Source organism: Triturus cristatus, chromosome 5_1 (genome assembly GCF_964204655.1).
Source record: "Triturus cristatus chromosome 5_1, aTriCri1.1, whole genome shotgun sequence".
NCBI classification, from domain to species: Eukaryota; Metazoa; Chordata; class Amphibia; order Caudata; family Salamandridae; genus Triturus; species Triturus cristatus.
In genome coordinates, this window is record NC_140587.1 from 671,785,715 (window position 1) to 671,800,649 (window position 14,935).

Here is a 14,935-nt window from a genome sequence, read left to right on the forward strand (position 1 = left end):
TTACAATACCCTTGAATGTATTATCCTCCTGCATGCCTTACACCTATTCTACTTTTGTGATGGAATTTCCCAGGCCCTTAGTGATATCGTCCAAATTTGCCACAACCTCCTCAACTTCCAATTCCTCAGACACCGCCTTAGTGTCTGGTAATCTCAACAAGCAGTCTGCTACTTTGTTTCTCCACTCAGGGACATATTGTATTTGGCACAAGAAATCCTGTAACCTCACAGCCAACCGGGCCAACCTTCCAGAGCAGTTCTTTGTTCCATTTGGACCCAGCACTTTAAGAAGAGGCTTATGATCAGTTCTCAATGTAAAGACTGCACCCTACTAAAATTCTCTGAATAGTCTGGTGGTTCATGCAGCTGCTAGTGCCTCACACTCTACAGTTCTCAATGTAAAGACTGCACCCTACTAAAATACTCTGAATAGTCTGGTGGTTCATGCAGCTGCTAGGGCCTCACACTCTATCACTGAATAATTCCTCACATCAACTGTCAAAGAGTGTGAGGCAAAGGCCACAGTGTTCTCTTGTCTGTCATGTAGTAATTCCAGAACAGCACCAATGCCCACCGCATTAGCATCAATGGTAAGCACGGTATGTAACCCTGTTCTGAATGGTACCAAGATTCCCGCCTGTTCAATATTATGCTTTATCAGGGTGAAAGCTTTCTGTTGCTTTTCACCACATGTATACTTCCTACCTTTCCTTAACAGTCCTCTCAATGGCTCCTCCTTATGTGCAAATTCCTGTACAAACTTTGAGTAGTACTCGACCATTCCCATGAATGATGTAAGTGTGTCCCTATCATCAGGCACTTCCACATCCACAATGACACTGACTAGGATTGTTTGGGCCATATTCCTTCTCTTGTTATGCAGTGCCCCAAAAAGTCCACTTTCTCTACCACAAACACACATGATTTTTCCTTCCACAAGGTTAACCCTGCCCCCCATAATCAAGATCATACTTCTCCCAATGTCCTGCTATGATCCTTCTAATCAGTTCCATAAATTAAAATGTTGTCTTGCCCTGAAAGATTCCTGTAATAATTCTTTAAAAAGCACTGGCTGCCAAACACAACCCAAATGGAAGCCAATTGAACTGAAATGTCACTTCAGGTGTTATGAAGGATGTGTACTTCTTTGAAAGAGGATGCAGTTTATCCTGGTGGTATGGAAAATGCAAATCCAGTTTGGAAAATACTTTTACCCCAGAAAGTATCAAAATAATGTTGCTTATGTTCGGAAGCGGAATGTTATACATGATCAGATTTTCATTTAAGATCCTCAAATCCACACAAAAACATAATGATCCATCCTGTATCTTGGTTATAACAACTGGAGCCAACCATTCAGCCACCTCCACTACCTCTATATAGTTATAATCAAGCATTTGCCTAATAATGTCTTTAACTTGCATTCTAGATGCCATGGGTATTCTCCTTGCAACTTGTGTGACTGGCACTGAATTATCATTCAACCGTATTTCATGTTAAACCCTTTAGCCTCACCTAACTTTGCATCAAAGACCTGAGCATTATATTTGAGAATGTCCTGTACACTACTATCATCAATAATGATGACCTGTTGTTCCGCTCTTGGGTCCACCCTAATGTTTAAATCATATTGATGAGTCCACCCTAGTATAGCTGGTCTCTCTGGAGCAATGTACACCTTACCAGTAGACTGTCTTCCCCCACAATTTATTGACACTTCGATATAAATCAACACTCCATTGTTCGTACCCTGATAACCCTTCAGGACCACATCAGAGGAGAATAGTGCCATGTCCTTCCACACTGCATCAAATATCTCCTTGGGAATAATGGTGTATAATTATCCTTTGTCTACTATAGGAAAACACTTCACCATTAATATCAAAGTCAGCTTTTGGTCGAATCCTATTCTTAGCTATATCACCAGCCTGTTCATCCCCCTTTACCATGAACACCCTTTTTCTGTATCTTCATCTTCTATGGCAGCTATTTTCTAGTAGAAGATTTGCACATACATCATGCATAGTGCCACTTCTTTCCACATTTGTGGCATTCTTTCCCTTGAGCAAAACAGAACTTCAAGGCTGCAAAATGAAATGTACTCCCACACCCATGACATGCCCGTGTGGAGTCCTTCGCTGAAGGGAAGTACTTTTACTCGTTTTAGTTTTACTTAAGCTGGTACCAACACCACCTGTATTAGTTTTGCTATGCACTACCTTGATGCCCTCTAAGTAACCCTGCATAGTTGCTACCTTCATTCCCCTCTCCTGTTGCAGAGTTTTCATGTCCCTCATGTACTTTTCAGACTCCTCTACTACTTTTGCTATTGCAATAGCTTCCTTTAATGTTGGATTGCTTGCAGCCCATAACCTTTCTAGTGCCTTTTTGCTATTGCACTGTACATTCAACTGGTCCCCATATACTTAGACCAAAGTGGATCATTTGAAACCTTGGGGATTGTTGCTCTTCCAACTCCTAATGAACCTTGGCAGCATATTTTTTTCTTGATTTCTTCACTGGTTTGCCCAAAGATCAAGGAAAAGACACTATTATGGTAGTAGTGGACAGTCTCACAAAAATGGTTTATTTTTGTCCTTGCAAACAGATTTCTACCTCTAAGGAACTATCACATATACTAATGGTTCGCTTAGTCTATCTTCATGAACTTTCATAAAAAATCATTTCTGATAGAGGGTTACAGTTCACCTCCAAGTTTGAGCAGGCCTGGTGTTCAGTACTTCAAATCAATACAGTCAGGTACGCTAGCTTTCATCCACAGATGATCCCACTGAACATGTCAACCAAGATCTGAAACAATATCTCATACACTATTTATAGGATCCGCCAGGCTCTTGGGTTGATTTGCTTTGGTTTCCCGACATTGCATACAAGGATGCTAAACACTCGCCATGAGTTACTCCCCTTTCTACAGTAACTATGCCAGACATCCCTGCTTTCTTCCTTTTAAAATGAAAGTCAAAGAATACAATACCCCTGCGGTATTGGAACAAATCCAGAAGTTTCAAACAGTTTGGAAACTTGCCTGAAAAAAAGTGATAAAGGCAAAATCTAGATATAAAAATCAAATGAATAAGAGAAGACTAGAAGGAACAGAGTGTAAAATCGGGGATCAAGTGTGGTCATCTACTTGCAATCTTCACTTCTCACATAAAAACAAATTTAAGCCTCAATTTGTTGGTCCATATAAGATTCTTCTCCAAATCAATCCTGTCACATTCAAATTAAAATGACCTCTTAATTCCAGGACTCATCTAGTCTTTCACACCTAATTATTGAAACCTGAAATTCCCAAGAAACAGAAGACATTTTCACCATTTTTGGTCGATGATCAAGTAGAATACGAGAAATTGAGTATTCTGGATTCTCACTATTGATGTAAAAAAAGAAGAAAATTCCTGGGAACCTGTAACAAATGTACATGCTCCTCGACTTGTGGCATGTTTCCATTCACAACATATGCAAAAACCAGGCCCCATGAAACAGTCTTGAGAGGAGAATACTGTCATGATCTGGAATGAGATGACCGTTTCAGGTATATACCGATGGACAAGGTTAATAAATAAAGAAAAATCAAACCTCGTAGTACATGGTCTTTTGCCCTGACCTGCCTGTGCATCTCCTATATTTCACGTAGCCACATCCAGTGACCAATTCTTACTATTCTAAAAATTATTTGATGGACAGACAAAAGGAATGCTCTCTCTATGATTTTCAATTGTTGTATTCTTAGAACCTTGGAAGGAGAGTTTGTTATCTCCCAATCATTCACAATCCTCCTGGAGCCTAGTAGCTCATACATCTGCCAAGTGAATGTGTTTCACCTTTGTGAGCTGTTAAACAGTGCTGTGGAAGCACATTTGTTTTTGGAAAATCAAAGTTTCATCTAGGAAAATCTGTTTCAGGAATGTTTAAGTATAGCATGAATGCATTTGTCTTTCTTGGCAGTGAATGCAGTTTCAATCCTTGAGGTTATGATCAACAAATGTAGCATAACTGTAAATGCACAATGGCCTGCATAGAGTGGATTAACCCGAAGCAATCAGCAGAGTACTTTGATCACCCCTTATACTTTCAAGTAACCATAATAAATACATGTCGAAACCTTTCACCATTATTTATCAAACATATCCTTGAGAGAGGCCTCATTTCTTCGTGCTAAATATAGATTTGTTGGCCACGAGAATCCTTAACCATTTTAAAGTACTACATCTCCCAGGTACTTCTTGCGACCCACACACGCAGCGTTGCCAGGCAGCTGGGCGTTTATGTGCGTACGTCACTCTCCAGGTAGAACCTTATCTTGTTTCCGCTCCTGAGGTCTGCATTACCAGTGGCACACAGTGGAATAAGCCAGGTTCACACAAGTGATGATCCCTTTGATGAAGTAAGGAGGAATGGTAAGGCCCCTGGGGAATCTGTGTTTTCTCTACCGGATACATTTACTATTGTACTTTTTTTATCACATCTACATTCACTTATTAGCCTCTATAGCCTGAGATGCTCCGGTGGAAGCAGATCTGCAACTGGATCATGGCAATCAATCACATTGGCATTGAGACCACACACATATCACTCTGAGCAGGAAGTAGGCTTTGAATGCACATATGTACATATATCATGCTTGGGCATGTGTGGATGTTTGGAGTTGGTGTTTCTTAGCCTTTTTCTATAGTGCAGTTTCTGAATGATCAAAAAATGGTTAAGAAATAGAAAACCCATGCCTTAACCATTCCTTGACGTCTGGGCATCTTGTTAATTGTTGCACGCATAACACCCAGAATTAATTCTCCTTGAGTCTGACACACCCGAAGTGACTTTTCTGCTGGTATGCACACATGGTTGATATATACAAAAAAAGCCCGGTCCACTTTGGCTTTCACTGCCCCCCCGCGAGACACAGGCCTGGGATCAGATGTAATACTATTTAACAGATAATCAGATTTTCTTATCCTTACAATATTGGAAGAATGACCTCTGATCTTGTTTTCTGTTTGTGTATGTGGTTTATGTGTTGTGTTTTTTCTTGTGTCTTCCCCACTCTTGCTATCCTCAGAGTGTGACTACAAGGGAAACCACCCACTCCATGACCACCCTACTGGTAACCCCTAACGTCTAGGGTAAGGTGTTGGATCTACAAATACTGTACTTTGCCTATATTAAGTAATAGTAGATCTATAAATATCTATTGAGTGTTTTTGAGGTTCTGAGTCACATAATAAATAAATTTACCTTTGTTTTGTGCATGCAGAGTTAGCTGCTCCTATTAACCAATTGGGGATCCACCACACTATATGACTTCAAACGTGAGTCAATAATACCCCCCTGATTTTTATTGCATGAGAGGCTCCTTTACTGTATACCTGGTTGCATCAAACACATGCACAGAGTGTATAACCGTCGATTCCCCCCTGCAATAGGTTGTCTATAGAATTCAGGAATTTAGAAGCCCAGGTAGGATTCACCTGCAAATAGGTTTTGTGGGTAACACTCGCATCCCTACCTAGGGTTCAGTGAACTCTTAGGCCAATACTATAGGGATCCACTAGCCCTAATGAATGCCCCAGACCTATTAGTCTAATCATCAAGTGCAGAAATATGTTGGCGAAATAAGAGATGGGTTTAAGTCATCGTTCGCTATGATACCCGTCAACAAGAACTGTTTTGAATATACCTAGAGTCCTCACGGAAAAAGGTGATAACCCAGGAACTCTAAGGTATTTTTTTTTATAATTCTTTTTATTAAACAACATGAATTGGTGTGGTTACATGAATCAGGTGGATAATTTACAGTTAGTAGTAATTCATTCAGCATAGTGACAATCGTGGTGAGCACAAGAATGGAGCAATGAAATATCGTTGGATACAACATTTATGGTGAAGACAGGTCGTCAGCAGTGGAGCTGCGTAGAGGACTACAGATCTACCCTCTGTACATATTCCATGCCCCCCAGATTTGGGACCACTTCCTGGGGCAACCCCTCGCAATATACACTGTCTTTTCCCGAAACATACACCAGTCCATGTGTTTCTTCCATTCTGTTATGGTGAGTGGGTTTGCGGCTCCACATAGCTAAGCAATGTTCCTTTTTGCCACCATGAAGCCTAGTGTTACCCAGATCTTACCCATTCTGTTCAGGTCGATGGGTTCCCATACATTCAATAGGCACCTCTTCGCTTCAGGGCGGATAACTAATTCCAACACTTTGCCAAGTACTGCATGTATCTGGTGCCAATACCTATGAATCAGATCACATTCTCAGAGGATATGCATGAACGTTCCCTCATGACCACACTTTCTCCTGCATTCCCCCCCTTCTGCCCTCCCCATGCAGCCCAGACAAGGTCCAGTAACGTACTCTCTATGTAAGATTTTGAGCTGTACAAGTTTTAACCTGGCTGAAATAGCTACTTCCCTTGGGGAGGCCAGTGCCTCCTGCCATTCCTCGTTGTCCAGTTCAGGCCATCTCTCTCCCACTTTGCCCTGGTGCCCTGGAGGGGGTCCGGGGTGTTGTTCACCAGTTTTTTATATGTTAGGGAGATTGCTTTCTCTTGTAAGTACCCAGCAAGCAGTCTATCCTTGAGAGGTGTGGATTCTGGGAGGGGAGGAGCCTTTAGGTAGATTGGACTGTAGTGCATGTTGGATTTGGAGGTAACGGAATTATTCTGGGGTGGTGAGCTTGTATTTCTGTTGTAAGGAGTCAAATGTCACCACGTCGCCCTTTGCCCACATGTCTCCGATACTCGAGATCCCTATGAGATCCCATTTGTCAAAACCTTTAGACTTCCATAAGTCGCCCAAGCTCTCTGAGTCCCAGAGGGGCGTTGCTAGTGTTAGTTTCCGCTACCATCCCAGACTTTTGGATGCTGTGTGCCAGACCTGTACATAGTGATTTGTCGGTCCAGTGAGGGGGAACCTCTGTGGCCAAGAGTAAAGGACTCTGTTGTAGTTCCCACCCGGGAGGTGCCACCGGTCCATGGCGTAACCCGGGTCGTCCATGCGACGATATGTGCCATGATTAATAGCTGTGAGGTAGGCCGCCCAATTGTATTTCTTAAGGTCTGGGAGGCTAATCCCACCGTCGTACCAGTTAAGGGTGAGCTTGTTTAGTGCTATTCGGGGTTTCCCTCCCCACAACAATCCCTCTGCAGGCCCTCAATTTCCCTAAAGTAATGGGCAGGCATGGCAGTTTTGTAGCACATAAAGGAAGCGAGGCAAGGACATCATCTAAAAGAGTGCTGCCCTGCCCAACAATGAGAGAGGAAGCGCCTTCCATTCAGATATGTCCTGTTTTAATCTTTGCATTGGGGGGAGTAGTTTGCGGTCGTAACGGAGTTGTGGATTGGACGTAACATAAATCCCCAGTTACTTAAAGCCCATCGTTTTAATTTGAATAGGACAGCCCCTGGGCACAACGGTCGGGTCTCCGTGAAGGACATAAATGAGAGATTTACCCCAGTTAATGGAGTAACCAGAGAATCTGCCAGAGCTTGCAAAAATGTCGAACACTGCGATCAGCGATGCCTTCGGAGCAGCCAGAAACAGAAGAATATCATCCGCATATAGCGAAATACGGTCTTCCCATGTTTATGCCCATTGCAGACCATGAATAACTGGGTCTCTATGGACCCATGCCACCAGAGGCTCCAGGGCAAAGAGGAGGGGGGAAAGCGAACAACCCTGGCGGGTCCCCTGACCCAGCGCAAACACATCAGATTTTTTGTTATTCACCACAACCTGAGCCAGGGGCTCCGAGTAGAGGAGTTTGATCCAGAGGATAAACTCAGTCCCAAACCATATCTTCATCAGCACAGCAAAGAGGTAGGGCCATTTGATGGTATCGAATGCCATGGATGCGTCCAGTGAAACTATTATTGCTGGTTCTTGTATCAATTCCAATCGCCCCATAACCCTGTGCACTCTACGGAGAGCAGCGCAGTGTTGCGCTGAGGCATAAAGCCCGGCTGGTCTGGGTGCACCAATCCGCGAATCACTTTTACGAGACGGTTGGCCAGGAGTTTAGTGAGAATTTTAGGGTCAGCATTTAGGAGAGGGATAGGTCTATACGAGGCGCAATAAGTTTTAGATTTGCCCTTTTTATGGATGGTGATGAGCGTGGCCACCCTCTGACCTGGTGGGAGTGTCCCCTGTGTCTTGCTCTCTATAAACATGGATTGCAAGTGTGGAGCTAGTTTGTCTGGTTCCAGCTTATAGAGTTCAATTGGTAGGCCATTGGGACCCAGTGCTTTGCCTGACTTGAGGCTTCTAATCGCTAATGCTATTTCGTCGCTAGTGAGGTCACTGTCCAGTAGTTCCCGGGCTTCAACTGATAGGTTAGGGAGTGCTATGTCCCTGAGGAGGGACTGCAAATCTTCTACCATTTGAGATGTGTGGGTGCGATAGATGTCACTATAGTGAGCTGCAAACAGATTGGCAATAGCTTGGGGATCTGTGGTGGATTGACCATCTTTATCTATCAATTCTGGCACCAACCCGGCTGCTATGAGCTTACCTGCTTTGTCCCCAAGGTCGTAAACTCTGCCCGCTGTCTCCCTCCCTATGGATCTGGCCCAGTCAGTGGCTATTGCTTTATATTCATCCTTTTTGAGTTTCAACCCGCGGAGCTTTTCCTGTGTCACCTCCTCCTCCAGTTCCCCTTCCAGACTAAGGACCTTACTTTCAACAGCCACCAGTTCCTTCATTTTCTCCTTGCGTGTTCCGGCTATCAGGGAGAGTGCCTGCCCTTGTATCACCAACTTAAATGCCTCCCTCAGGGGGGAGTCTACCGTGCCTTCATTTTCTTGGAAGTATTGGTCAACAGCTTGCAACAGGGCCTTGTACACCCCTGGGTCACGAAGATACCACGGATTTATAGGGGCTATCTTACCCCCCCGACCTATCGCCAAATGAGCCCACAGTGGGGAGTGCTCGGAGATGCAGGCCTGGTGGTACATAGATGGACATAGAAGTGAGTGTACGTCCCTCCCACTGCCCCGTGATACCAATATTTCTCCCAAGGTCATGTGACCATGTAGATTGGACCATAAATGGGAAGGAGTTTCGCATCAGTACTCCTACTTCCCGTGAGCCAGTGGTGAAACCTGCGTGGGCCGCCAGTTTGTAACCCCACCTATTGAGTGCCTTGCAAGAATTTCCCACCAAGTGTGTCTCCTGCAGAAGGACTACGTCCAGGGTCTGTCTCCTAATATACTGTAACACCACACAGCGCTTAACCTTGTCCCCAAGCCCGTTCACATTCCAGCTCAGGAGTTTAATATTGCAATCCCCGTGCTTGTTCATGGAAATATGTGAGTGTCACTTGTTCCTCCCATAGAACACAATCTCTGCGTGCCGATTAATTAAAAACAGAACAACTAACAATACCCCAATCCCAACAACTGCCCTTCCTGCTCCCCTGTACTCTGGGCCTTAAACCGCCCATGAACTCAAACATGCAGAGTGCCTGTCGCCCAACTGAAGAACTAATTGTAGAAAAGTGGGGGGGAAATGGATGCCACGTCTTCCCAACTCTCCCCTAAGTCAATAATCTTCCCACAGCTCCCCGACAGGGGCGAGTCCCAAGAGTCGTGTCCCATCAAACATGTTCAGTCGCCATAAGTCAGTTGCTGTCTCTGTTACATGGTACCTGCGACCCTCGCTGACACAGGGAAAGTTCAGTGAAGTGGCGGATCTCCATGCGCCTCAGACTTGAATCCTGCCGTCTCATGAGCGGGCTTGCTGGTTTTTCAACAGGAGTTATGCTCCTTAGCTCCTCGCCAGCCATCCAGCCATTCTGCCAAATGTTCGGGAATGTCAAAGAACCAAGTCCGGCCGTCCACCTCCATGTGAAGTCTCACCGGGAACAGCATGGCATACTTCACACCTTTTTCACGTAGCAACTTTCTGACGGCTAGGAATGATCTCCATTGTTTTTAGACTGAAGAATCACGTCCCTGTCACGAAATTTCAGTACCCGCACCAACAACGGTTGCAGGGGAGTCCCAGGCTCTGGTCGTCCCCCAGGTACCCTGTGCACTCTTCCGATCACCAAAAACTTGGAGAGGCCCTTGGGCTGAAGATAGGTAAGAATGAGTTCCTCCACAAAGAGGTCTGGTGTCTACCCCTCCGCCCGTTCCGATACACCCAGAATTCGTATGTTGTTGCGACGGGTGCGGCCTTCGTAGACATCCAGCTTACTTTCGGCAAATGTCCGGAAGAGTTGTAAGTCACGGATCTCGGTTTGGACGTGTGAAGTGTCGTCCACCAAGCTCGTTGTTGTGATCTCCAATTGTTTGACCTTTTCGATGATTTTCTCTAGGTCCACCCTGATGAGTGTAACGTCAGTGGAAATTGTGTCCATCCTTTGTTCCAGAGAAGACTGGACTCTGATATGGCCTCCATGACGTCCTTGAGCAGTAGCTGTAGGCCCACGTTTCACGAATGCAGCTCAATTTGTGAGGTGGGGACGAGGTGATGTCACCCAGTCATCTGAAGATGGCCTCGACAGCGCACAGGACTCACTAACCAGGTCCGAAACCGACGCCTACGTCACTCAGCTCTCAGACAGGTCAGAAATAAATTAAGGGATTGAGCCAAAGTGTCCTTACACGCAGGCACTTCAACAGCCTGTCACTGCAGAGCCACAGCACCACCAGGGTATGAGGGGGAGGAGGGGAAGGAATGAGTCCTGTATTTGTGCTTCTCTAGGGGTCATAGCAATGCAAAGTTTAACTATGTGGGCCCATAGTCCGGGTCGACGTCTCCTTGCGTCGTTACGCACTCGGCAACAGTAATCACTTTAATGCCTGGCTGTGCCTTCCGTCCAGGCCATGAACGGCGCTGTTGAAATCTCCATCTACGGGAGTCGCACAGTTGCGGTTCTTGCACCAATGGGATCAGCAGGTCTTCCTTTCTCGAACGCTGATCTTGGGGGCCAGGATAAGTGTCATGTATAGTCAGGGATGAGAAGGGTGTGACGGAGCAAACTCAACCAGCAGCCATACTGCTACGCTACGCTGCATGGCCATGCCCCTCTCTAAGGTATTTGTAGTTTGTCTGGATCCCGTGGATCCCGTTCTTGTACAGTAGATTTATGTAGGAACTTCCTCCTACCATTGAGTCTTCACAGAGGTCGAGTCTGCCTTGGTTGTATGGTTTTAGCGGGGTGTGGAGAGGATATCGATGAAGCATGACACTGTTATGTGGGATAGGCATCCTCTTCCATTAAGGATGGACTCCCTGTTTTAAACTGTCCCATATTGTATACAGTATGAGTTTATTGACTCTAACTAGGGTCTCTATACCTTCTCAGTTCCCACTGGCATCCTACCTTTTTGTGATTTACAAGTGAACGCTGTTTAACTGCACTTCAATTTCAAAAGTTAAAAGACTTTGTACATACAATAACATTTCCTCAGATAAATAAAGCTCACATTGTTATCAAGAAAGTTGAGGAAAGTGCATGCAGCTTGTTTGGTAGTGAATGTTGTTATTTCTGCTCTCACTTTTAAAAGCTAAAAGACTTTTTTTATCTCTTGTGAGACAAAATAAGATTCACTGTGTTTACAAAGATGCTCGAAGAATGTGGATTTGTCATATTCAGCAGTGAACCCCGTTAATTACTTTCAGTTTCAAAAGTTAATAAGACTTCATAACAACAACTAACTCTTTAGAGAAAAATAAGACTTGCTTGTTCAAAAGCTTCAGGAAAGTGCAAGGGTTAATGATTTACCTAAAGCAATCTTTGTGAGCAATTCAGCCTTATTGGCATATATAAACTGGGATCAAAATATCTTAATACGCACTGAGGAAAGCACAATCAAGGTGAAATATATCAGTACTAATGAAACTTGATATATTGAAGAAAAGTACAGTTGTTTGGAGTTTAAAAAACACTATGAATTCACACACTAATGAAAGTGCAGTCATGATCAGAATTTAAGGCATTACTATTTATAAGATGAGAAAAGCTTACTCAATTGTGTGTATTTTGTTTTCTTTATCAGAGGAACATTGTGGGAAAAGAACAAATGTATCAGGGCGTACCTCTCTCTACTTTTCATTAAGATATATATAGTGACATGTTACTAATAACACTGGACCTTTCTACCCTGTATACCAGCATCCACCATGTAGATGGCCTGCGGGCAGTACAGCATTTTCTGCGTATGAGACCATGGGGAATCACCCTGCACAATAATATGCTTCTAGAAATGATAGAATGGTGCCTTACCAACAATATTTTTATTTTTGACAAACAATTGTATCAACAGCAGAGGGGAACCGCGATGGGCACCTGCTTAGCCCACTGCTATGCAAATCTTCACATGGGCTGGTGGGAGGACCAGGTGCTCGGCGGCAAGGATATGGAATATTGGTCACAACATACAGCTTTTTGGCTTAGGTATATTGACGTCCTCTTTGTGTCGTGGCAGGGCACAGAGAAGGAAGCCAAACGGTTTGTTAGGGAGCATAATGAGAACAATTTAAATCTGAAATTCACCGCTAATATTAGCCCCACCACAATAGACTTTCTGGATGTCCGCATAATGGTTGGACCCAATGATTTGGAAACTTCGGTGTTCAGAAAGCTCACTGCTGGTAATACTATACTCCATGCCAATAGTTTCCACCCAGCACCACTCATCAGAAGCATCCCATTTGGGGAACTATACAGAGCCAAAAGAATCTGTAGCAGCCATGAATCCTATACTGCCACAGAAACTGAAATGCTAAAAAGATTTAAGCAAAGAGAATATTCAGACAATATCTTAAACACAGCCTGTAAAAGAACTAGGTGCATAATCAGGGATAAAGCACTGTTTGATCCTACTAAAACCTGTATGAAAAGAATGAACACCACAGATATACCAAGATTTATAACCACTTATAACCAGGAACACCAAAAGGTGCGTCAGAGTATGTCACAACATTGGCACCTCCTGAGAGAGACCCAATCACAGGTACACTAATTTCTAGATGCCCTATGATCACCTACAGGAAGTCAAAGGCTATGAGAGACTATTTAGTCAAAAGTAACTTTGAAAGAACCTGGTTGACGAAATATGATGGCTTCAGAAGATGCTTTAAGTGTAAGGCATGTAGGAACGGTGAGAATCATACGTGCATAGAAACACCACTCAATAAGGTAATCAAAATAAGGGGTAATTGGACATGCAAGTCAGACTATGTTGTGTATGTTCTTTGGTGTCCCCGCAAGAAAATGTATGTGGAGAGTACCACCTTGCCAGTACACAAAAGAATACTACAGAACATCCGGGCCATCATACACAAAGATTGAAGTTACCCTGTTGCCCGCCATTATGAAAAAATCCATCATGGTGATCACACAGCCATGAGATATAGCTCTGTGGCACAAATACCTAACAAGAAAAGAGGAGGGGACAGAGAGAAGGAACTATGCAAACTTGAAACCTGGTTTATCTTAGAACTAGACAGCATGGAACCTGTGGGTCGAAAAATAGACGCAGAATTACATACTTGTTTTCTATGAGAGAACAATATAAGCGCATGTTATTTCTTTTTCTCAATGAGTGTGGTTATCTTGTATAGATTGTATATAATCTGAAACATGTGGTTACATCATGTTACATCCGGTATAGAGTTTTCCATTTTGCATTCCTGTGTGAGTTACGTTGAATCATGAATTATGTATTTCTCAACATCAGAATTTACTTTCAAATTTTCTTTCCATGCTGTTTTCTAGATTATATTTTAGGGTACCTATGGTACTATGAGGAGATGGCACATATTCCACATCCGCCTATGTGTATTTCTGAGACAATTTGATTAGACATTAGCTCTGAAGGGTTTTCCTGTCCCAAACTGGACATGTATATACTTTTGTTGGTTTTGATTAATTTTACAACAGTGCACTTTATATTATGTGATAATACACTACATGGTGTTTATGGGGCACTTGCCCTTGATTGCCTGTGTACAGTTCGAGGCATTTTGATAGAGGTATTTAAAATTTGGAACCAACTATAGTTGCAACATTGTATTATTTAAACATTTTGATAGCAATTTGCTGCACAAAATTTGAATATAAGATTTCACATTTACATTGCCAATGTATGTGAACACTTAGAATTGCCTATGTTTTCTATATCCATTGCACCTTTTGTTTATGTTTACCAATTGTATTTCACTATATAAGTTCTTTTAAAAATGGCGCTCACTGTCGTGATCAAGGCTGCTGTGAGCAGTTGAAACGTGTAGACAGTCACTCGGCACGCTCTACAATAAATCATTTGCTGAACACCGTGCCATGGAGTTCATCCGTATCCTTTGTTTATAAGTTGGGATATATTGTTGCATATATATATATACATATATAAGGATCTTAAGCCTATTTCTCTTTGAAAGGAAAGATTTTCAAGACATTTATTTAAAGTACCAGTGGTATTACAAGCATATACATCTTATATGATTATTGAATTTGAGATATACACATGCTATGGTAAACTTTCTTATAATTGTCATTACAGACCTCCTTCCCAGCAGTCCCTTTCCCTCCTCATTGCCCTCACCTGGCATCTCAGGGGTCCTGTCTTAGTTTCATTTAGGGACCCAGTGATGCCTGGAGGTGGGTCCAATCTTAGCATAGTGCCATTCCTGAGAAGCATCAGAGTCTTTCCGGACAGACCTGCCAGATATAGATTTTAAATAGGGTGGGGGTCAGGGTCTCTAAACTGGACTTTAAAAATCACACTGAAGCATTCTTTAATTGATTTTTGATTTATACGTTCTATAGGAAGAGTATGACAACTAACAAGCAATGATGCTGTTTAAAATTGCATATTATTCCATTAGTTTTTATACCATTTCTAGTTGGCTTACTGTTGTATTTTGTTTCACCAGTTGGATATGATTCTCCAACAAATAACAGTA